General features: G+C 32.1%; 1 protein-coding gene across 2 annotated transcripts in view; it reads left to right on the forward strand.

Moving 5' to 3' along the window:
* The window catches only part of LOC143045341 (uncharacterized), a 41848-nt gene continuing 16293 nt past the window's right edge, over nucleotides 1-25555 (forward strand). Inside the window, exons 1-2 of one of the 2 annotated variants that reach the window (XM_076217784.1) lie at nucleotides 1-92; nucleotides 8424-8620. The gene's annotated coding sequence lies outside the window, so the exon portion shown is untranslated. The remainder of the gene's footprint in view (nucleotides 93-8423; nucleotides 8621-25555) is intronic. The other variant, XM_076217781.1, reaches the window with a different exon arrangement.

Here is a 25555-nt window from a genome sequence, read left to right on the forward strand (position 1 = left end):
ACACAACATTAAAATAATGTAAAACATGTAAATAAGATGTTTCTTAGTTTTTTTTTTGGGTGGAAAGTTTAACGTGTTACACGTTTCCCAAGGTAAGAACATTAAGCATAATGATTTATATGTTCTATAGAAGGCAATGTGTCAATTCATTTTTTTTATTGCAGACATTTTGAAAATACTTTTAAGAAGAACGTACATTTGTTATTTGATACATGCACACAAAGAATTGCTTTGTGAACACTAATTGATTTGTATAATTTTTGATTTATTCATATGCGTTGAAAATTTTAAACTGAATGCGCTTGTATCGCATGAATTAAAGTAATTTATACTTGCAGGTGTGCAATTAATGTCTATAAATTATATGCAATTGTCATACCTTGTTGTGAATTCACCCCATTCACATTTTGTAAGCATTCTAACTAATCAGAATATGGTCTTCCACAAATTCATTACTAAAAACGATATCCGAAACCTCATTATTGTCAGATAATAAGCGTAGTTCGTATAATTTATTATATAAATCCCTTGTTTTATCAAGAAAATTCATAACTTTGATTTTCATACAAGAGTTCCAATGTGAATTTCCATAAAATGTATCAAGGATAGTGTTGTTTTAGATAAATCACGCTTTATAATGACTCCGGATAACGAAAAGACGTAGTGGTATGAACTTATATAAAATGATATTTGGTAATTATTCAAAAGAAGATTGGACAAGCAAAAAAAAATAATTCAAGGAAACTGTGAACTTTTATGGATAAGAAATCTCCAAACTGCCTATCAACTCAGTCGCAATGCTACATTGGTAAGCTTTTACTTTGATAATCCAGATCCATTGATACTAAATGATGGTGCACAGTTTAATTCCTACTTATCACTTTGTAATAATATATCTATATTTACTCCCCTAACAAAGGAACTCAAATAACCAGAGCTTTTTGTAACCACAGGCTTTCGCTAATACAGACCGATATTAAAATTATCAACATTTTTTTTAACTATTAAAGTATGCAATAATATAAAAAAATATAAATTTTCATAGCTTAGTGTTGTATTCAGTATGAACATCGGAAGTAATAAATGTATTGTTCAAAATTATTATATTTCCGCTATCCTTTTCTAGATTTTAAATAGAATTAATCAAATAGTAATCCGAAAGTGACATTTAAACATTACAGTCACTAAATATATTTGGTAAATTTGTTATGAGTTGGTAAAATCAAGTCGCCCGTGAACATATCTAATTATAAAAGGACATTTTGGTCAGTCTTTATGAGGGAAAAGCATTTGATTGCAAAAGGTACTGATCAAATTGATTTCCTATGTGAGGGGACTGGATAAGAAGGATTTCAGCGCTTACAACCATGTTTATCTGCCTTCATCAGCCTTCATGTTGATATTCATTCTCATAATGAGGAGTATTGGTGAGAGGGTACAATACGTTACTATTCATATCTTTAGCTTCTGTCATGCTGTTATCTTATTATGTACAGCAAATCGTACCTATATTCCACCAAAATAATGTTGAACTAACTTCTTGGTGTGATCTGGAATGTGGTATAGATCCATTGCCATCCCTATCAATTTGTGTGGTTCTGATCGACATGCATTTGCCAGGGCTAATCATGCAACTGCAAAATTCTTATCTTTAGTCTTTACCTCACGTTTATTTGCCTTAGAACAGTAGTATGTTCAACACACCATGAAAAATCTGCGATGCCTCATTTCTTCATAGACGTATCGATGTTACCATTCTCTATCATATACTTTGTCATCCTGTTTGACAATACAGAGAAGTAGATAGTCCTCTCTACGCTCATCAGTTAAATTGTTATAAACTGTGTATCTTTTTTTTTTCCTTTGGTACAAATCACCCTTCTGTAGAGTTTGTATGTTCTTGCCTTTTTTACAACCTCACTAACTTCTTTCCATGTCTGTTCCTTCGTTTCAAAGTCTATTGTAGGTTGTTGTTCTTCTTCAACTCTTAAACAATATTCCAAAAGTACCTCTCACACTTTGTCAAAGTGTGTTTTCTACTTCTTCCTTAATACAATGAAGTTGTCCTGTAATTCATCCACCCAACAGTGTTTTGTGTCGTTACATTAATATGGATTCTTGCTGAAATTCGCTATTTTATTCGCTTTCCTCTTAGAACTATTCTTGAGTTGTTCTGTCCTTCTAGTTCTTGTCTGTTTTAAACATATTTATTTCTAGTGGATTAGGAAACAACTTATTGCAACTTATATTAATCCCTTTTCACTTTGCAGGTGCAAGTGCTGCCTTGTAACGACATTGGCTTACTCGTTTTTGAAACCTACAAGGGTGTCTTTTACGTGCAAGATATATGGCTCTCTCTATTAACACAGGTCAGCCATTTATCGTCCTTGTAATTTTTTCCCTGGAACGGGAATCGAACCAGGAGCCCCTGTGTTAGTAGTCCGATCCACTAATCACTACACCACGGCTCTCTATTTTCTAGTTCTTCTCAACTCATCACTATTACTGTCTGTTAGTCAGATAATTCCTAGATGCTGAACCTCATTGCTATAACTTTTTTTATTTTAGCGTCACTGATGAGTCTCATGTAGTCGAAACGGGCGTCTGGTGTATTAAATTATAATCCTGGTACCTTTGATAACTATTTACACCACTGGGTCGATGCCATTGCAGGTGTACGTTTCGTCCCCGAGGGTATCACCAGCCCAGTAGTCAGCACTTTCGTGTTGACATGAATATCAATTATATGGTAATTTTTATAAATTTCCTCTTACAAAACTTTGAATTTTTCGAAAACTTAAGGATATTTTTTTTATTCCAGGAGTAGATTACCTTAGCCGTATTTGGCACAACTTTTAGGAATTTTGGGTCCTAAATGCTCTTCAACTTTGTACTTGTTTGGCTTCATAACTTTTTTTATGTGAACGTCACTGATGAGTCTTATGTAGACGAAGTGCGCGTCTGGTGAATAAATTATAATCCCGGTACCTTGGATAACTATTCTCTTGTACTGCGTGTTAAAGTCTTCGAGTTCGGTCCATAGCTGTTTAATTTTATATTTCTTCATTCTGTGTAGTAGCTGTCTTTGGTGTTCCTTCACGGAAACCATACTTAGGATAGCCAATGAAATTCTGTTTCTGGCTGTCATCTGTGTCTCCATCGTCACTGGTCTTTCCTAGTCTCCATTCAGCCTAAGGTCACTTTCCAAAAGAAATTATTCGTATTAACAGATGGTTGTATTCTGCTTTTCTGCTGTCATAATCATTTGACTGCCAATCTTCTTTCCTCATCTCTGAATCTCTGTCACTCTCTGTCGGTGCTTTGTTGTCTGATACATTCCGCTGAAAATGTAGCCTTCGTGTAACTCGGTGAATGTGATGAATATTTTCTACTCGACTCCTCGACATAGACGCAGTTATGGTCATCGTCATTATACATCACCTTCTCTGCATGATGTATCTATTAATGACTTGCTGCCATTTATACAAAAGCCGTTAGGTATTCATCACATTCGCACGAAACTTTATTCATTACCCCTTTCAAAACTTCATTTTCTGTTCAATTTATGTTTGGAATCCACTGTTACAAACCCTCATTCAAACCAAAACAAAATTACAGCTATAATTTCGGATATTGCAAGTCACAGACTTTTCAAGCCAGTCTGCATTGGCAAAGATGAAAAAGAGAAAAGATATTTCCTTAATCTTTCCTTTGCCGACAAAGGTATCGATGGCGTCAATTTAGGTAATATCCTTCATCATAAATTAGTTCAATCGAAAATACCTCCATATTTCAAAGACCAGTCTGTACCAATCATTTCTTATACCTATGCCAAACCTATTGCAACTAAAATTTTCAATTACAAACACGTTTTGCAGGATCTCGATATTGAAGACTTCAAGTCTAAACCTCCTGATTGCACTTGTGCTAGTTCCCAATTCACATACTTCTCTACGAAATGTGTTATCGAAAGGTCCGAAATATCGTGAGCCTAAATCCATCAATTGGAAATACAATTTTAAAATTTTGATGGATTCAATTGAGGATTATGCCAGGCAATGGGCTAAGCGCGAGAAGGAAGACGTAGACACTCTTTCCGAATGGATTAAGGCAATGAGGTCGTTGATACAAATCAGAATTAAGAAACTGAATAGGTCTATCAATGCCCATGCTACGGCAATCTTTAAAGACCCAAATGCTGCAAAACACCTAACCTACCTCCATGACAATTATGTTGTTGTCCCCGCAGATAAAGCCCCAAACAACATCGTTTTTGTGTGTAAAACTCATTACATTAACTGCTTGATAAACGAATTAGGTATTGACAATTCACTTGGAAACTCAACATATACCCTCACGACACTTACCAAAGAGGAAATCCTTGATAATCATAGGTCTGTTCTGTGTTCCTTTGGAATTTCAACTAAAGATGAAGAACTGGATCTTCCATCACTGTATTGCATACCTAAACTACATGAGTGTCCTTACAAACAACGGTATATTGCTGGGTCTTCCAAGTGCTCCACGAAACCTCTTTCTAAATTATTAACATCTGTTTTATTAGCAATCAAAGACAGGCTTCAAAGTTATTATGAAACTACCTATTCTATAGGGGGCGTGAATCAGATGTGGATACTTAAAAATTCCAAAGATCTTTGAGAGTACATACAATCTAACTCTATTTCATCTTGTAAAAGTATTAAAACATTTGACTTTTCTACTCTTTACACAAGTATTCCACATTCCAAACTAAGAGACAAATTGAAAGAGTTGGTATTGCTTTGCTTCATAAAAAAGAATGGACAACGTAGATACAAGTATCTTGTCTTAGGGAGGGATAAATCCTACTTTGTAAAGGACCACTCTGATTCAAACAAACAATTCTCTGAAACTGATATTATCAAGATGCTTGATTTCTTGATTGACAACATATTTGTTACGATCGGAGGACGTGTTTTTCAACAGACTGCCGGCATTCCAATGGGAACAAACTGTGCCCCTCTACTTGCCGACTTGTTTCTTTATTTTTATGAGGCTGACTTCATGCAGGAACTTCTTAGGAATAAAAATAAGAAGTTAGCAATATCCTTTAACTCCTACTTTCCGCTATATAGATGATGTTCTTTCAGTAAATAATTCAAAATTTGGTGACTATGTGGAACGCATCTATCCCATCGAGCTAGAGGTAAAGGATACTACAGATACAGTTAAATCGGTCTCATATCTTGACTTACATCTAGTAATTGACAATGAGGGTCGGTTGAAAACAAAATTTTACGAGAAAAGAGATGATTTCAGCTTTCCAATTGTGAACTTTCCATTTCTAAGTAGCAACATTCCAGCAGCACCTGCATACGGGATATATATCTCCCAATTGATACGATATTCCCGTGCTTGCATTTCCTATCATGATTTTCTTGAGAGGGTTGCTGCTCACAAGGAAGCTATTAAACCAAGAGTTCAAAATAGTGAAGTTGAAATCATCCCTTCGTAAATTTTACGGACGCCATCACGAGTTGGTTGACCAATATGGAATAACCGTTTCCCAAATGATATCGGATATGTTTCCACGTCGTATCTACAATCCCCTTCCCTTTCATGAATGTGACCTACCGAATTAGACTATTTACCGGATTTGTTATCACATAAGCAACACGACGGATGCTGTTGTTTGTTTGTCTTTTTCATTTTTAGCCATAGCGTTGTCAGTTTGTTTTAGATTTATGAGTTTAGGTATCTTTAGTCCCTCTTTTTTTAACTTTTGCGTGATTGTAATTTTAAAAAAAATTATTAGCTTGAAAATTTGTGTTATTGTTAAATAACTCTAAACGTTTTCTTGTTTATTTTGCCATTATTTGTTTTGCGCATTTATTACCGTATCCACTATCGCCATTTATTCAGACGATAAAACTTCGCGTAATGTATCCTGTTTTTCTCTTTCTTCATTTTTTTTACTCGGAGTAAATGAACAATGACACTAATGAAAACAAATAAACAAAGCAATTAATAAAAATGAAACAAAACACAACAAAGCAGAATAGCAAACAGTTAAGAATAATTTTTTGCTTGAAAACTTGGAAAATAAATTAGCCAATAAAGTAACATAAAATAAGAGCAATGTTCCTTGTTTGCTACACCGGCTTTGGTTTAATTGAAAGAAAGGAATTGCACATACTGAATAGTGTGGAGGCAACCAATACAACCCTGAAAACACGCTGTTAAACTCAGGAGAAGAACATTTGATATGCTTGTGGGACAGTCTAATATTAAGAGGCAATGCAACAAAATTTGTAACATTTCATTTGAACTTTGGTGGAAAGTTGTCCTGTTGGCAATCATTTACATCTTCTTTCTTTCATATTGACAGAGTTCGACACCAACGCCGTTGAAGCGGGGTTGTTTCCATTCAATTATGTCCTTACTATAGCACTAACAGTGAAAAATAACTTCATAATTTTGTTAATTGACCATTTATGTCACAATATCTTTGAAAACATGTCAAAGACTGTGCCTTTACTGATGAATTGACGAAACAGACAACTACCAGTGGCGTTGACCCAGTGGTAGGTTATAAGAATTACTAGTAGGTCAAATTCACAAAACACACTGAGGCATGAAATATCAACCAAAATACCTAGGTATACTAGAAACGTATGTTACTATCTTTGGCGAGAATCACACTTGTTCGATCTGCAATAAACGATCCTTCGTGTACGCCTTAAGCCAAACTTATAGAAAATTAATTATATGAGTAACACGAGAGGCGAAATATGCATGGTTCAAATAAGGACGTAAATGTCGGAATGTAAATTCCTAAATTCTAATCTATTTGATAACTTGAAATGGGTTTTTTTTGTAGGAGTTTAATTTACTTCAAAATGCATACTCTTTTATTATGATTACAACAAAGTTTTAATTGTAGTTTAACTGAGGTCTAACAAAATATATCACCTTCGTTTAAAGATTATACACTTTTTGAAGTTGAAGAGTTTTGAAGGGGAAACATTTTTAGTATTTAGACAGTCCATATTATCTCATATACATATATATATATGGAACGACGTTAACCAAGTTACGTCCTTCGTATAATTGTGTATGCTATCATCACCTTGATGTGAATTTACAATTATATGGGAGCACAGGTGGTTTACATATATAAATTTTATTGATCATAGCTGGCTTGCATTTTGATTTTTTATATTGTTTTAAATACTGCAGTTGTTGATGTCATTATAATGTGCTTTGAACGTTACAAGTTAAAGATTTATGCACAGGCAAAGACGGTTTCGTTTTTTTATCATTATTTATCTTCAACCAGAATCTTGATAAAATGTTATGACAATATGCTTGATAAAAAAAGTTATAAGATGATTCAGCAGATTTTTAAGCATTCTTTTTCTTTTTCATATACAATTGCTATAAAAAAAGTCATGATTATTTAATAGACATTTATGAAACTTTAATTATAAGCAGCTCTTATTATCCACAAAAAATGTTCATCTTCATTATCTCCATCTTGTAGTACTCCGCATCGTCGTTGTTGTCGTCAGCCTGCTCTGCACCATCACTATCATCATCAACTTGTTCTCCTTGTTGTTGACATCTTCGTAGACAGCAATCTCCTCCTTCTTCATCATCATTTGTATCATCTCCTCCTCCTCATCGTTGTCGTTCTATCATCATCACTTCCCTCTTCCTTAACTACATTATTAGTCTTGTCCCCTTCGTAGTTTGCGTCTTCTTCGTCATTATTTTCCTCCTCTGCATCATTATTTGTATCATCCTGTATTTGGCGTCTTCTTTGTCGTCATCTTCCTCCTTCGCATTATCATTAGAATAATCTTGCCTTCCTTGAAGATGTCGTCTTCGTCGTCGTCACCCTCCTCCTCTCTCATCATCATTTGTATCATCTTGTCCTCCTCATCATTGTCGTTTTCGTCATCCATCATATTCCTCCTCTGCATCATTGTTTGTATCATCTTGTAGTTGACATCTTCTTCCGTCATCATCTTCATCACCTTTCGCATCACCATCATCATCATCATCTTGTTCTCTCTGAACGATTTGTATACTTATATAAATTACTAATGTGTCTTATTTTTACTAGTTAAATGAAAAATAAAATATGTAAAATATGAAATGTTGACCAACGACACATTTAATATATTGACCTTTGATTTTTGCATTGACATTATGTGTATTTAATGATTGTGTTCTGTCACAATAAAATACTAGTGTTTTAAAAACAAAAAACGTAATGAAATTTACATGTCCTTGCAAAACCATAATTTGATAAAAAACATTATGTTGGACTTTTTGATTTCATGTTTTGTAGTCTACCAAGTCACAGATCACTTTGAACATTTCTTAACATTTAGATAATGTTGTTTCTCCTCATCTTAACATTATCCGATATATTACAGATTTGTACTCAATCTCATAAGAACTCATTCATGAATGAAAAACCTGTGACAGATTTTGATAGATCACCGACAAAGTGATGGTAGCTCCGCCTCTTCCTTCTTTAATCCATAGACCGTGAGATTATTGCATAGTAAACTTCTTTAAGGGAATAGTTTTAGAGGAACACGACAACCCTGTATATCACCCAAAATAATCGGTGAGTAACATTTTATAAAATGTTCTTACTTTTATCCTTTAAATACGTACATATATAAATATATATTCATATACAGCTATGTGGTGCATATTTTGTCAACTATATGTAAATATTATGACATTTTTAACGTTTATAAATGCAATTACTCAATTATTAATCAGGGACAAAATGAAGTGCTCTCATCGATCTGATAGCAATAAACAAAATATATTTCTATTTTTGTTTTTTTTTTTAAATACATTAGATATGTAAATATTTTCGATTACGTGGTTACCGGTAATTATATTACCTAAGGTCAGTTATTTGTCTCAGGTTTATGACATACTTGTCATATCGTCATGTAAATGGGTCAAATATGTGAGAAGAAAAATGAATAGCTAGAACTAAAAAGTTTTAAAATACCAAGATGGGCCAAATGTAAGTCAATGAAAGACAAGACAGAGAACATGATGATCAAAAGAAAAAATGACAATTTGTCCAGCTGAGTTTAGAAAGAAAACTAAAGAATTGGCAACATGAATTGAATCAATGGAAAATTTGAAATCAAAAGAAGATATACAGTTTAATCATTCTTAATACCGCCGATACAATGTATATGTTTTCTTGTTTATATAAACTTATATGGTCGATATACAGACGTTTTTACGGGAACGTCCTTCAGAATGAATATTCAAGTTCAAAGGTTTTATGGTCAAATATACGTCATGTAAATATTATAGAGCATCAAACAATTCAGAAAAAAAAATGGAAAATGGGCATTGATCAGATGCGGATTCAGAAATTTTTATAAGTGGAGGTGCACTGATTGCCAAAGAGGGGGCCCGATCCAGTCATGTTTCAGCGATTTCCTATATAATCAACCAAATTTTTCCAGGGAAAAGGGAGGCCGGTCCCTGGGCCTCCCCCTAAATCCGCCTCTGTTGATTTTAAATTTCATTTAGTAAATAATTGAATTATCATCCTTGTGTTTAGTACACGGTTGATTTTTCTTCTTCATAAAAAGTTTTTAAATATCTATAATCGTCTTGTATATCTGAAGATTTTTTTTTCAAAATAGGCTGTAAAATATCCTAAACAAATTCGAACTACATCTCATCATTTTTTTTTTTTTTTTTTTTTTAAATTTTGGCAAACCAAACTGTGTGCACTGTTTGATAGATATACATTAGAGTGCTATTGTCAGATGACACAATAGGTTTAATGTTATGATGTATAAAAATATAATATTTACATGTTAAACGTCATTGTTATATGTGTTTACATGTTACCTAAAAAATGTCATTGACCTTTTGAAATCATATCCTGGTGGTGAATATGATGGTACATAAAAAAGTAATTATCATTAATAATAGTAACATAAACTGGTATAATCGGTGATTTCCCATATAAGCTTGAGATTCAATTAACAAATGAAATGTTGATGCAATCGCAGATATGAACAGTTTATAAAGGAAGAACTTACAAGTTAACTTCTTATCTAGAAGCAAACTTCACTATTTGACATGTACATGATTAGAAATAATATAGAGCACAACTGTCGCCTCAAAATGATGTATTTCAACAGTAAATATATTTTGCGTTTATCTATTCAATGGTGAAATAAATTTTGGGCGACGACGCTTGTGTTCTATGATAATTGAGCTAAAATATTCTTAGAATAAGACTATTTTTATGCAAATATCTGAAAAGTCTGGATTTTATATCTTTTTATAATCCTGGTACCTTTGATAACTATTTTTAGACACAGGCAAATTATATTATTAAGACTTTGCATATATTCTCATTTTCTAAACTCCCTTCTTCTGATGATTAAAAGTTTAATAAAATCTAATTGATAATCCAATATTATATTTTCGGAGAAGTAACAGAGTAAAATATGCTCTATATGTATCTATTCAACAGTACTAATCAATCAAATTTTCACCTATTTGACCTTTTCTTTTAATACGAACGTATTGGCTTTAATTCGAACATAACATTTAAAGGTTGACACAAGACGTGCAAGAAGAAAATTTCTTGGAGAATAACCATTTAATGTTTTAGAAGGGTTTGAACATAAATATTCTGATATTGCAACTGTCAAAAAAAGTAAAATCACAAATATACTGAACTCCGAGGAAAATTCGATCGGAAAGTTCCTAATAACATGGCAAAATCAAATGACATAACACATCAAACGAATGGACAACAACAAACATTTGTAATCTTTCTCAATGCATATTGAAAATTAATATCTAGAACAACAAATTGTTGAAAATAGTAATTCATGTAAAAACAAAAAGTTAGCTTTTAAAGATGGTCAACATAATTTAACAAAGACATTGGAGAAAAAAAGAAAATCTATCCTTAAAGCAGACCCCAAAAAAAAGGCATCTTTCTTAAAGTGTTTACTTATAAAATAGTGAACCTGTTCATGGCAGTGTTGAATATAGTACATGTATTATCATTCTATGCCCCTTAACATATAAAGATAAATGTACCTACATTGCTACATGGAGAGCAAAAGCTTCTATAACTACTGTTCAATTAAAGATGCATAATCTTCGAATTGACTGATTCAATTGATGATTCACTAGTGTCAGATTGAAATAAACAACTCAACATATCATTCCATTTGGAATTATCTTATTAGAGTGAGAGTAAATAGATTGGTAAAAAAATAGAGTATAAGTTCCAGATAGTTACCTCTTTTAACATAAAGGCATCCATGCAAATTATAATTGTGTGGTGTTCATACACTTCTTTTGATGTGATCAGTGGCAGATTAAGGGGGCATGCACCCAATCCCCTTCGATTAGCAGAAAAAATATAATTTGTTCACTAAGCAACAGTCAACATTTGTTTCGGTTTGGTACGCTGAAAATTTGTTTTTGACACAATAATACCCCATTTCCTTGGAACCCTGGATCCTCTGATTATGGGTTTCCTAATCCAAGTGAGATAGTTTTGATTATGGTGTGTTTTGTGTTGGTTTTCGTGTCTTTTTGTTTAATGAAAGGGAGCCATAATTCTGATCGAAGAACACGATTTAGATTTGAATAAGATAACAGTGTGCATTTCATGTTAAATTATCATTAATAATAATAATAACAATTTGTTTTAATAATAATGATTATAATAATAATCTTTGTTTGAAGAAGATAGCCTCGCATAAGATGCAATTAATCTTCCTAACAGTTCTCTCATAATAAGTGCAAGTTAACAAATTGAATGTACTTAACATATCATATCCTCATACATGTACATGCATATTCAATATTATATATTCACTTACCATTGGTAAATCCGTTAAAAGAAAACATATAAGCAAATTAATTAACGGGCCATAGAGAGGCATATTTGTACATACTAAGCAGGTAGTCACATGTATGATTGACATCTTGTTAATTAAACTATATATTCACCTACAATACATTCAAATCTTTGATGTGTGGTATATTTTCATAGTCGCTCTCTCGATCTTTCAGTTGACACTTACATATAAACTGGTCCTATGACTTTAAGTGTACAAATCCAGTCATTATCCCTACGAATGTCCACTATGTTAATTTTAGAGTTTGTTATTGTAGCAACTCAGTGTTTCTGTTGTTCTGTTGTATTCCTCTTACAGCTCAGTGTTTCTGTTGTTCTGTTGTATTCCTCTTACAGCTCAGTGTTTCTGTTGTTCTGTTGTATTCCTCTTATAGTTGATATGTTTCCCCTGGTTGTGGTTTGTGACCCAGACTAGTCTTCGATTAGTAGATCATTATTATAGTTCGTCTCTGTGTGTGTTACATTTTAGTGTTGTGTTTCTGTTGTGTCGTAGTTCTCTTATATTTGATGTGTTTCCCTGAGTTTATGTTTGTAACCCGGATTTATGAATTTCGAACAGCGGTATATCACTTTTGTCTTTATTTATGACTATTGAACAGCGGTATACTACTGTTGCCTTTATTTAATTTGAAACATATGAATCTTATTCTATGAACGTAGCATACATAAGATCAATAAATAACATAACATCAATTTTTCAGCCTCGTTCACCATTTACAAAATAATAAGTAAAGATGATTGCTATTCGCAGAGAATCAAAATACGACAATGCACATGTTCTTGATCGTTTTCCCATAGACAAGAGGAAATTATTTAAGAAAGTTTGCTTTTAAAACATTGCAGAAAGTGTGAAAGTGTACAAGGCTTTCTGTATTTACTGTAAAATATGTATTGTAAATGAATATGAGTGGTAGTTGTTCTATTAATGTGAAGTGTCATGCGGAAAAAAAGGTAAATCTGAAAAATGTTTCTAAAAACATACAAAAATCAAACTATAATTCCATCCTCCAAATAATAATCTTACATCAACCACGATAGCCTTCATAAGATTAATCATTATGGATCGTTTGCATATTGGTCTTAGTTTGTTGTTGATTCTTTTATTCGATTTGCTCTTTTTTCAGAGACGTCTCCAATATCAATAATCTCAATAATTGGAAATACTAAGAATTTTTTCAACCAGGAATAGATTACCTAAGCTGTATTTGGCAAAACCTTTTGAAATATTTTGTCGTCATTGTTATTTAACTTCGTACTCTATATGTGCCTTTAAACTTTTTGGAACTGAACGTCACTTATGATTCTTTTGAGGACGAAATGTGCATCTGGCATACAAAATTATAAAGTCTTGTAGCATAGATGCGTTTTTTTCTTACCGTTAGTTTGAACATGTTTATGACATCACAGTGCCATCACAAGTGCTTCTTCTGCCTTAAAGATTCCAGATTGTATTAACCTGCTCATTTATCAATAAAATTAACATAATTTTGAAAAGCTTGAGTAAATGTACTACTTATCACGTGTCAACTTGTGGCTCTTGTCATACCTCCTATCACGAATATAGGGATATATCACAGACGCTCGAGACACGGGTCCTGTTTTATGGTTTGTAATTACGATTTAATTATTAATCGTTCTTTAATCTTTCAAATGTGTTACCCTTGTCAAAGTCCAGCACGTATAAACTACAGTTGTTTTAAAGTTAAACGGACAAGATAAAGAACCCATAAAAAAGAGGAAACAAATTAGAAAGGGTTATAAAAAAGGATTTAACACGCACACACATAACTTCTACATCATTTGGTCTCTTGTGGAGAGTAGTCACATTGGTTAGCATACCAAATATTCTTATTTCATAAACCTACGTGCCTTTGACTCAGACGCTTGTCAGGTTTAACGTGATTTTAACGAAAGAGTGAAGGCATTTGACTGTTGTAAAATCATCTCGATGCTCATTATCTATGGAAATCGATTCGCTTATTTGTAGCTCTTAAAAGGATTATATTTGTATATTGCAGGTGTTTTATTATGATCATTATAATTGATAAGTCCGTCTAACTTTCGTTTGCTTGTTCGCACATATAAATTGCGTGTATTGGTAGATCAGTAACTTTTTTATTATTTTTTACTTCTTTTTTTATTTGGGTTTTTCATCGACCCCTTTTTAAAGAGTTTATTGTCGGATACTGTTTAGAAGTCTAAGTGACCATATTTCTCTATCAAAGTCAATCACGGCTGTTGTGGGACTGCAACTTTGTGCGTTACTTTTGGCATATCAAAAGGTCGATGAAGTGCCTCCTCTATGTCAAGCTATGCTAACTATATAGATTATGCTTTAGTTCAGTAATTAATTATTTTCTAATAAGACCACTTTTAAATAACTTCCTGTTAATTGGATTGTTGTCTTCCCTTATTCGTTATGGACAGTGCTCTACATTGGGGTTCTATTTAGACTTTCATAACGTTGCTATTGTAACATGAATATGTATTCGATGTGGCAACAACTAAACAAACAACCAACATCGAGATGTAAACATATGTAGTCTTCAACAACAAACACAAATAGGAGATATATGTCACAACCTATATCGTCCAGAGTCTAATGAATTTGAGAATAAGTTAAAATATGTAGCTTGAATGATTACCCTTTAATATATGTGGAGACTATAGAATTAACATGAATCAAATCCATGTTGAAGAAAAAATAAAGAATATTGTTTTGCTATAACCGCCTTGATTCTATAAAATGAAAAGACAAAAAAAAATGTGTTAGCAATAACCAAACCGTGCGCAATCATTATAAATACTGACGAAAATGTTTTCTTTAATTCGGACGAATATAGTCAAACACATATATCTTTATATATAAGCACAAGATCATTCGGCCAAAACGGACAGCATAACTAATAGATCTACTAAATTTGTCATAAAAGTGTTGTGCTTCATTATGTGTAAGCAATGTCACAAACCACGAATTCCTTGTCGTACACAATGTTAACTCATGTCCATAATTTCTTTCATCAAAAATAGTTTTACAATTATATTGCAGTTTTAATGTTTTCCATGCATGTAACATTATAATGCACTTGTTAGTAGACCGATTATGATCATTCGACATATGTAGAGGTTTCCGGTGCTCGGAGTACATTGCCGTGTCCGTCTATCAATGTTGAGCGTCGGATATTAGAATGATCAGGGTTACAAGGAAAACCAATTAAAGATTACATTAGGTCCGAGTTTTTTGTGACTAGCAAGAAGCTGACATATCGATCATTACATGGCAAAGCAAAAATATTATCTAATAAATCGACATAAGACATCATTTTAATAGCTATGTAATAAATTCGTCTAGTCGACAAATGTATTTGTTTAGATAAAAAAAGACTTAACCAAAAACAATGCGGTTTGATGAAATCCAAACATATTAGTCACAAAATAAATTGTAATTCTGTTTTACAATGTCTTTGGAAACATTGAGATGTGAACCATCACTTGAAACTGCGATCACGATTTGTAAACTTTGAATTGCATAATTATGTTAATAGGATTATAAAACCGTGCAGTATTGACCCTTTGAATATTTTTCAATTTCTGCAATCTTTGGTAGATTAATTATGCCATGCCAAAAAATCTTAAAAAATTAAAGATTGGGAACTGATGAAAAATTCAAAACAAAAAGTTCACGAGCAGTTTACCTTAAAACAATATCTACTTTACCAAATGTGTATTGTATAATTGATTTTTTTACTTTAAAATCCCGTTAAACGTGCATGTAAAAATTTTAAGGTACATATGCAATTTTTATATTATATGCCTCTAGCATTTCATTGAAAGGTATCTCACACGATAAACGATGGGTTACAATTTATAACTTTATCTGTTTGGACATAACCCTTATATATATATTGCTACCATAATTTTTTTTTCAAAGGACGTTTCACATATTTTACACTAATTATGTCATAACCTTAGATATATTTCTCGTAGAACCGCTGTCATATGTGATTGATGTTTTCTCTTGATTAGAATCTATACATAAAAATAATAAGTGAAATATCACCCTAACACCCTCACGTCGGTGAAAAATGACACCTTTAGAAGAATGATCCATTTCGGACAACGACTTGACAAGTAATTGTCTGCTTACTATTCAGTTATTGTTCTTTACTATCTGTCAAATGTTATTCAAATTCATCCATCAAAGAACATATTGCTTCAGGTTATAGAACAGCTTATAACTATCAATAACCCATGTTGTGCACTTTATCAAAACTAAACTTATAAACTTTGAAAATCTAAAGGAAATGACCTTTCGTTTGAAGATAATTCACAATATGATAGATTAGCTGTTCTTTTTTTTTTTTAATTACTCAGAATTGAGCCTGGTACGATGATCATTGGCTTTGTATGATAAAGTATAGCAAAAATCTTTTTAACAGTTATAATATATATTTCTCTTTTTTTTTTTACATCACTTCCACTATAATTATTCTGCATTTAAAATCTCGAGACTTGTTTCAGACTTACATCATTGACTTGGTATGATAAAGTATAGCAAAAGTCTTAAAAGCTCTGCATATTTTTTAATTATTTTACATCATTTCCACTATAATTATTCAGCATTTAAAATCTTGAGACTTGTTTCAGACTTACATTCGTATGATAAAGAATAGCAAAAATCTTAAATAGGGTTGTACATGTTTTCCTTATTTTAACATCATTTCCACTATAATTATTCAGCATTTAAAATCTGCCGACTTGTTTCAGACTATCAATTTAGAATGTATTTAGCATAACTGTCCTCGGGCTCTATGATGATTTAGCATTTAAAAATTTTGGCCTTGTTTCAGACATAGAATCTAGAAGGATCTATGCCCTCTTTTTATGATGGCTGATTGATACTTGAGCACTGTTAAGAAATGGGAAAATTCCATATCCCTAAAATACAAACAGTTGATGTCTTTGATATTTTTTTTTTTTTTTTTTGTAAATAATTGTTATGTTGGGACGGAAAGTATCCCCTTCACCACCACACATACCTCTGAAAGTGTAATGGTCAATATGTCTGTGTTTTAACAGATATGTTGAGGCCAAACATATACCAGGAAATGAAATATTCTTTACCAAAAACAAAATGGGTTACAATTAGATATTTTTGCCGACCTTTCCCACCCCAATCTTTAAATAATATATACATAAAATCATTTAAGTTTGCCCTTATGCTACAGTTTTAAAACTATGTATACACATTGTTTGTGTATGTGCCTGTACCAAGTCAGGAGCCTGTAATTCAGTAGTTGTCGTTTGTTTATGTGTTACATATTTGTTTTTCGTTCATTTTTTTACATAAATAGGGCCGTTAGTTTTCTCGTTTGAATTGTTTTACATTGTCTTATCGGGGCCTTTTATAGCTCACTATGCGGTATTGGTTTTGCTCATTGTTGAAGGCCGTACGGTGACCTATAGTTGTTAATGTCTGTGTCATTTTGGTCTTTTGATGATAGTTGTCTCATTGGCAATCATACCCCATCTTCATTTTTATATATACACACTTGCTGGTTCACTTCTGCGACTTGTATTCAGCTTATTTGTTAAAATCGTTTGCCAAAAAAAAAAGATGAACACATCAGGTATATGGAAGAAAAGAAGCTTGCTTCAAATTGATTATTGAACTCTGAACACTTTTCCTCCACGGAACTGTTTCTTGACGGTAACGAAATCTGTATGAAACTTTCAATACAGAAACCAATCATTTCATTAGTTATTTATTTCTGGCGATTGTTTTTCGTTAAATTTTACATCTCCCAGTAAAATACCAATAAAACATTAAAACCACAATAAATATATATATATAGGTATAGTTACATAAAAGCAGTTGTACGACTTCGTCTGAGTCATTCCAAAAACAAAAGCGTCTTTTGACTAGAATAGACCAGACAAATTTACACTGAAAAAAATCTAAATGTGAAAATGTAATCATTGATTCAAAGATAAAAGTGTTTTTATTTGCTTTGCGTCTGTTAGCTTTGTTTTACTGGCATGAGGTCGAAGACAAACATAAAAAATATTTTAGAAAATCTTATTTATTGATGTGTCGTGGGATTTATCTTATTATCGCGTACCCCACATGTCCTTTAACTCATACAAGTACGAACAATCATGTATCGAAGTTTCATATTCTGTTGAAAGAATTAAAGACACATAAAAAATATTTATAGTGAATTGATTCGCGTGCGCATTATAGTTTTGGATTTATTTTTATCAATACTGCTTAGGTGGTCAATAAAACAGAAGTGCTCGCAGACTTTAACAAGTGATGAAAAATTTCAAACCCTAAATCGAAGACAGACAAAATTTAACCAAAAGACAAACAGACAAACAGACATTTCACTACACACACAACTGACGATTAAGCAATACGAATCCCCCTGAAAGAAAGGTTCTTCCCTCATTAGTGACAAACGTATACAACATAGCAATAGCAAGCATGAACGCTCTGTGTTAAGGCCTCACTATGACTTTGAGATGAAGAACAGCAATAAAAGCGCTATTCCTTTGCCTTTTTGTGTGTTTTTTGTTGTGCATGTACTCATTTTGTGTCATGGATAGATACCCCATATCCTGTGTGTTTCTATGATGTAAGAGACTCATAGCAAGAGAGTAAGGCAAGGTTTACAGTATATGATTTCATTGATCATCTTCATACTTATATTGTACTTTTATTCTTAAACTTTCTGCATAAAAAAAAAACCAATTTATAATAATTTATAGATTAAACATGTATTTTTAGACTTCCGGAAATAACATATTTAGCTTTGACTTCTGTTTAGTACAAAAACTAAATTAATCAATCGACAATATATCATATTGGTTAATTATGTAAAGAATGTTTCCAGTCAAAAACATTGAATGTAATAGGCTATGTTTGTAACAAAATGCAAAAAAAAGACCATGAAAAACCACAAGTACATATGTTAAATCATTTGTTTTGATTTTACATATCAAAGTAGTCCTCTATAAGGCCAATTAAAATTAATTGCTAGATTTTCATCCCCGCCCGCCCCTCTGAAATCGTCCCGCCCCGATTTTTTTTATTTAACAAAAATACGATTTCCGGATTTTCTTCATGTCCGTTACCGGGAACCATCGATAACTTCTTTTCATTCAAAACTTCTTGTTTCAAATTTCGTTTTTGTATTTCTTCGAGTAATCTAACGAAAATGATTAAGTCAACATATTCTGCTGCTCTATGATGACAACATCATTTACCGAGAATAGAGATTGATAACGAGAAGGGCATGAAATATTCGAGTTACGAGTAAAACGCCTTGTCCTTGAACGCAAATTGCGGTAGTCACAAGTGATTCGAAAACCCTGTTTCTTCTGTATTTATACAATGACTTAAAATGTGTCAGGAAATTTGGACTGTGAATGATATCCAAAGCGCAAGAATCGTAGAACAAATTGGTACAAAAAAACATGACTGGATTAAAGACATTGACACAAGCACGAACTTGTTTGATTTATGACCATATATTGAGAAAAAAAAGTCAACAAACACGCATTTTAATTATAATACCCATGGTTGCTGTTTTTGTTGACAAACAGCAAACACCCTCTGTAACTGTCAACTGTCCCAATACCCTCAATTTAGTCATTAAACAACAACTACTTTTTGGTTAAGTTCATGTTTTACAATACTGAGTTTACATTTTATTCTGTACTCATAATACTTGTGTTGCATACAATTGTACCAATACATTTTATTGATTTTATGGGGACTACAAACCATTGCTTGGAAAGCAAAATAAATTTGGTGTAGGTATAGTCCAACTTAAAGTATAAATAGGTTTCTGAAGCGGCAATTACATGTATAACAATGGTTGCCAATCAGGGATTTTTATTTAAGAGTTTAAAAAATAGTGTAGGATTCCTCATACAGCATGTATATACATTATACAAGCTTGTTTTCCACTAAGTTTATACCCCGCGGTATGAAGAACTTGTGACGAGGGTTTCATATGAAATAAAATTTAAAAAATAAAATCCTCCCACCCGCCCCATTTTTTTCAAAAATTTGGATGAAAATCTACTAATTAATTTTAGTTGGCCTAAAGGTTGACTCATATAAGTTTTCTGAAATTAGTCACATAAACTACAATATTAAAATCATTTTAATATTGTAGTTTTGAAAAAAAAATACTTGTGCACCAGCTCACAACATATTTGATAAAAATTTTCAACGATTTTAGATCCTTAAAGCGTTACCTGTTCTATTGAGCCTGTAGTCTAGGCAATTTTCGACTCATTTTATTTTACAATAGGTACATTTTATAAAATGTTCTTCCAACATCATTAACATTTGTATTATTCCACGTGACAGCTTCATATTGGGTTTTGACATTTTGTTATTTTGCTTAACTTGTAGGTCATCTCAAAACTGAAATTTTGAAAGATTCTGGCTGATTTCGAGTATTTATAAAAAAAAAAACACCGAAAAGGATAATTGGTTTTGGTTTAGAATGATTCCAAACCAAAACCAAAATTTTGGGAAGTTAAAGCTTTAAGGTGGTACCTAACACTACAGGGAGATAAGTCTGTAAAATCAGTTAAACGTTTAAATTACGTTGTGTTGTGAAGGGAATGTTAAGCTTCTCAATGATCAAAATTAATGTTTGTCAAACTGCTATATAACCAGTGTAATTTTTCTGATAAATTGGTTGGTTCAAATATTTTGAAATTTTTATATTTTTGTCAAAGGGTCAGAGTAAATACTTTTTCAATTTTTATGAAAATTAAATGAGCCAAATTGATTTTAGTGAAAGTGTTGGGTACCACCTTAAATTGTCCAACAGATGAAAACGAATTTGATCCAAAATTTCACAAAGACAAAATTATCCTCGGCTGCTAAAATATATGACAAATTATTGCAAAAATAATAATTGTATCACTCAGGCTTCTTTTACTATCTAAATTCTACTAGCTTATATAAGCTTTATGATTTTAACCCGTTTAGATGAAATATATTTATGAGAGAACTAAAAATGTCCTCTTGCGTCAGTCTAGTATCAGACTAGGTTAATTGTAAATAAAATGGCTTATCTCTCTTTATCCAAATTTAGAAAGGATATAAACTTTTATATATTTCTAGCTGTCTTTCGTAAAATTCGTGTTGAGAAACTTACATATACTATCAAAAAAAAAAACACATATATTTTTATTATAGAAAAATCCCCATACACTTTTATTAATCATTCAACGTAATTCTGAACCTGTACCAGATACGTTTAATAACATAATATAAAATGGTAGACTAAGTATTCGTCTTTTAGGTTAATGGGAAAAACAGATTATTATTTTCTTCTTTTTAAATTATGTAATCTTACTATATTAGAAAGTTTATTTCTCCTACGAGACACAATAAATTCAAGCTTACTAAAACAAAAATAAGGATGTCAAGTTAACTGTAATTTAGGTAGATTTAGCTGGGAATTACGACCGATCAGTTTTCCTCTTTGATACCATCAAATACAACATCTAAAAATTTTAACTTACTGGTGTCTTCAATATTTATTAGACAATCGACAAAAAAAATGACAAGTTTAAAACAAGAGTGAATTATTCACAGGCTTATTTGGACGAGCGATAAACATATATAGATAGTAATAAAATATATAACATTTCCAATTTTTTAACAAAGATATCGTGTTTTCTTATCTTATTGCATTGTAATATGGAACTGAATCTGATTTTAAGAACGGTTTAATGCGTGGTCCAAACTTTTCGTGACTTAAAGCAAGATGTGTACAAATCTAAATTGGAAATAAGAGAATTAAGATAAAGGACGAACTTTTCCTGTTTAAAATTAGCTGCTGGTTTTTCTATTTTTCAAAGAATAGTCTTAATTGATTTTTGCATGATTATTCTGCATCTTGTGGAAAGAAAAGATAAGGTGCATGAGTTCATTTCACCAAACACTACATGCACACGACAAAAATAAAGGCAAATGAACCGCTCTTATATCATCTCCAAGTCACAATAGGGACTTACACAGGGAGGAATTGGTCACTATTCACTACAAGTTCAACCGGAATGTTTGGCGAGAATATTGACTGCCCCTTGAAAATGTTGATATTTTAGATGGAACTAAAAATATTGGTTTTAAACAGGTCACCTGCTGACCCTTAAAAGGTTAATGCAAATGTTTTGTAGAGAGTATGCATGTAAATCTTTTTTGCATCGGATTTATCGTCACTTATTGATCGGACGTGTTAGCGTATTCATACATCCCGCACAACCAAAAGGATGCATCGTATTATATAACTTTATAAGGGCTCTTAAAATATAAAAATAGATATACTACATGTACTAGGGTATCATTAAATAATTGTAAATGTCTGTTCATCCGCATGTTTGCGCAGTAATTCTTGTCGTTTGTTTCATTAACATCGATTTTCTGCAAATATATACGTCATATCAATAAAGAATTGAAAAAATGCTTCTAGAGTATGAAGTTCCAAAGTGAAATAACGTATTTTGTAGACTCATGGAAATAAAGTTACAATTTACCGTCCTGCCTTTTACTGTATTGTTTATATAAATCAAAACGTAGGTATCTGTACAGAAAGAGTTGTTCAGATGAAAACGATTAAATGAATACATTTCTCAAATAATGACACTTATCTCACATTTGATCCGTAAGAGTAATACATCTTGTTATCATAAAACACCTAAAATGGCCACAAAAATCCCCGTCATACAACGTGTTTTATTTGAAGCCTGAATAAATCCTGGAAACTAAGTTACATTTGTTAGTTAAGTAAACATGCACAAACTCCTATATAAATGATAACAGTAGATAAATGTGACAGAAACGTTAATTATCTAGGTTTCAAGGTTTTTTAATGTAACAAACTACAATATTTCCGCTTCATACTTCCGGGAAGCTGTTGCTTTTTTTTAAAATTCCGGATTTAACTGCAAGATTGCATTGATTTGACTTAACGCTAAAAGGGAAACTAAGAAAATACAATTAACGCGTATAATTCTGCCAGAAAATGTAAACATTTGGCGTGAATCAATATATGAAATGAATACAAATAAGCTCTTATTCAAAATACTCTAACGCACTTCACATTCTGTTCAAAAGCCAATAAACATGTTATGCTTTTAAAAGGATAATCAGTTCGTACTTTTGCATCCCTCTTTAGCTACATGTCGATAAATAAAACAGCAGAATGGACAACATGATTTGTAATCCGTGGAAAACCTAATAAAGCCTTACAATAAGAATTTTTAAGAAGTTTAATCAAATTTTCAATACGTTATGCTGACCGTCTTACTCTTGGAATGAGTCCCAGTGTAAGTAGCTTGATTTTTTCCAAGCCGTTAAGGAAACATACGTTTTGGTTACGTGGGATGTATAAATACGTAACCACGTCGAGCCGTTGGATGCGCCTTTCGGACTTTTGAATCCCCGATGCTCTTCAACTTTGTACTTTATCTGTTCTTATTGACGTTTTTGATTCGGGCGTCAATGATGCATCTTTTGGACAAAACGTGATCTGACGTACAAAATGTGAATCCTGGTGTCTATGATGAGCCTATGTGTTGAATTTTATGACGTGAATTCAACTAAACGACTTTCCAATCAAACTCCGAAATAAATTCGAATACAAAGTACATTTTTCTTCAAAATCGATAAATTAAAGTTGTCATATTTCAGTGCAAAGTCTGTGCCCTACTAAAATCACTAAATATTTACTAAATACACGAATAGTTTATTTGCAGTTAAGTCATGTACTAAGTACGTTGTTAAATTTGATATCATTCATTTTTGCTACCATACATGACTCTGTATATCATATGAAAATATTCTTAAAATACATAGCAAGACATTTTGAATGAACAAATAATTACAAATATACCTGCGTTAGCTTGTACGTTAAACATTAAAAGAATGTTTTGACAATGCATAAAGACATAAAAAGTACATAATTTGCAAATTATAGAGAATTATATGGTTTAATAATATGATAATTTTATAAAGGTCACGGGAATCAATTTAGCTTTGCTTCGTGACTGTCGTCGATAATAGTCGTAAGGTCAAGAATGAAGGTAATAAATGTCCTACAGAAATAACTCGTATTTTATAGATCAAGATCTACCTGATGATTAGTAGCTCAAAACACATTTTATTTGTACTTACTTCCAAACTGCTTTTTTTCCCCATGTTTGTCAAAATAAAACAATTAACTTGTAGAGTTTGTGGCATTGGTGCTTTTTCCATGTTTGTGTATGAAATAATACCTGTTTGTCGAAAATAAAACAATTAACTTGTATAGTTTGTGCTTCATTCGGTGCACATGCCTTATTTTCATATTTTGGGCATCATGAAAAGGGGGGATTGTACATGAATAAACCCGAATCGCTCGAATAACGGAAAGGAAACTAAATTGAAAAGCCATATCACTTTGATATGAAACCAATAAAAAGATGTGGTATGTTCACCATGAGACAACTAGCACAACAGACCAAGGACGTGGATGTAGGCACCCATATGTCACATTACAGCCTTCAATAATAAGCAAAACCCATACCATATGGAAAGCTATAAAAGGATGTGACAAGACAAAATGTAAGACAACTCAAACGAAATAAAACCAACAGTCTGATTTCAGTTGATAGATTGACACGAAGCACAAAAACAGCAACAAAAAAGACAAAAGACATAAAACACTGATCTAAGAATACTTGCAGTGAATGAAAGCTAGTTTAAACCCATTGTAACTTACAAATAAACATGTCTTCCAAGATTAAATTATCAATAATTTCACATCTAAAGGATTAAGCATAAAGGCGATAAAACCGTCTGAGAAATCACGACATACTAGTAGTACAAAGCAACAGATCGACAAGATGTAGACTAAAGTATATTCAGAACTGTATAGAAATACATTTTTAGTTATGTTTTCATTGGTTAAAAAGTAAATCAATATTAGTATCGATATAGACAATATTCAAAGATCTTACTACGTTGTTAAATTGGTAAACTTTAAGAATAAAAGATCATGGCAATGAGTTGGCTTGTATCATATATTATTTAACGGAATTAATAAGCTAAAAAAAAACATTTGATTTGATACCCAGTTTTTGATAAGGTTCCTACAGGCAGGTTCCTAAACATCCAAAACAAATGTTTGCGTCCTTCTAAAAATTAGTACTGTTGCATGAACTTTGATAACTAATGGTAACATGGTTACTTGTGACATGTTCAATAAGCTTCATTTTTACCATTTTACCTATATAAAACAAATATTAGTAGATCATCAGTATACCCGTCAAACGAAAGGTTCTTTTACTTGTTTAGAACATGTCTTTGGTTTAACCTTTATATTACGTACGACCCTGGCGATGTACAACTATCCATTTGTCTATCTTAAAACATTGTAACTAATTCATAAATTAAAAAATAAGAAAATATGGTATGAATGCCAATAAGACAACTCTCCACAAGAGATCAAATGACACAGAAATCAATACAGTAAAAGAAATAGAAAATTGATAAAATTGAACATGCATGTAGACAGCTTTTTCACAAGCAAAATAACCTAACTGTAAAAT

Source organism: Mytilus galloprovincialis, chromosome 9 (assembly GCF_965363235.1).
Source record: "Mytilus galloprovincialis chromosome 9, xbMytGall1.hap1.1, whole genome shotgun sequence".
Classification (NCBI taxonomy): domain Eukaryota; kingdom Metazoa; phylum Mollusca; class Bivalvia; order Mytilida; family Mytilidae; genus Mytilus; species Mytilus galloprovincialis.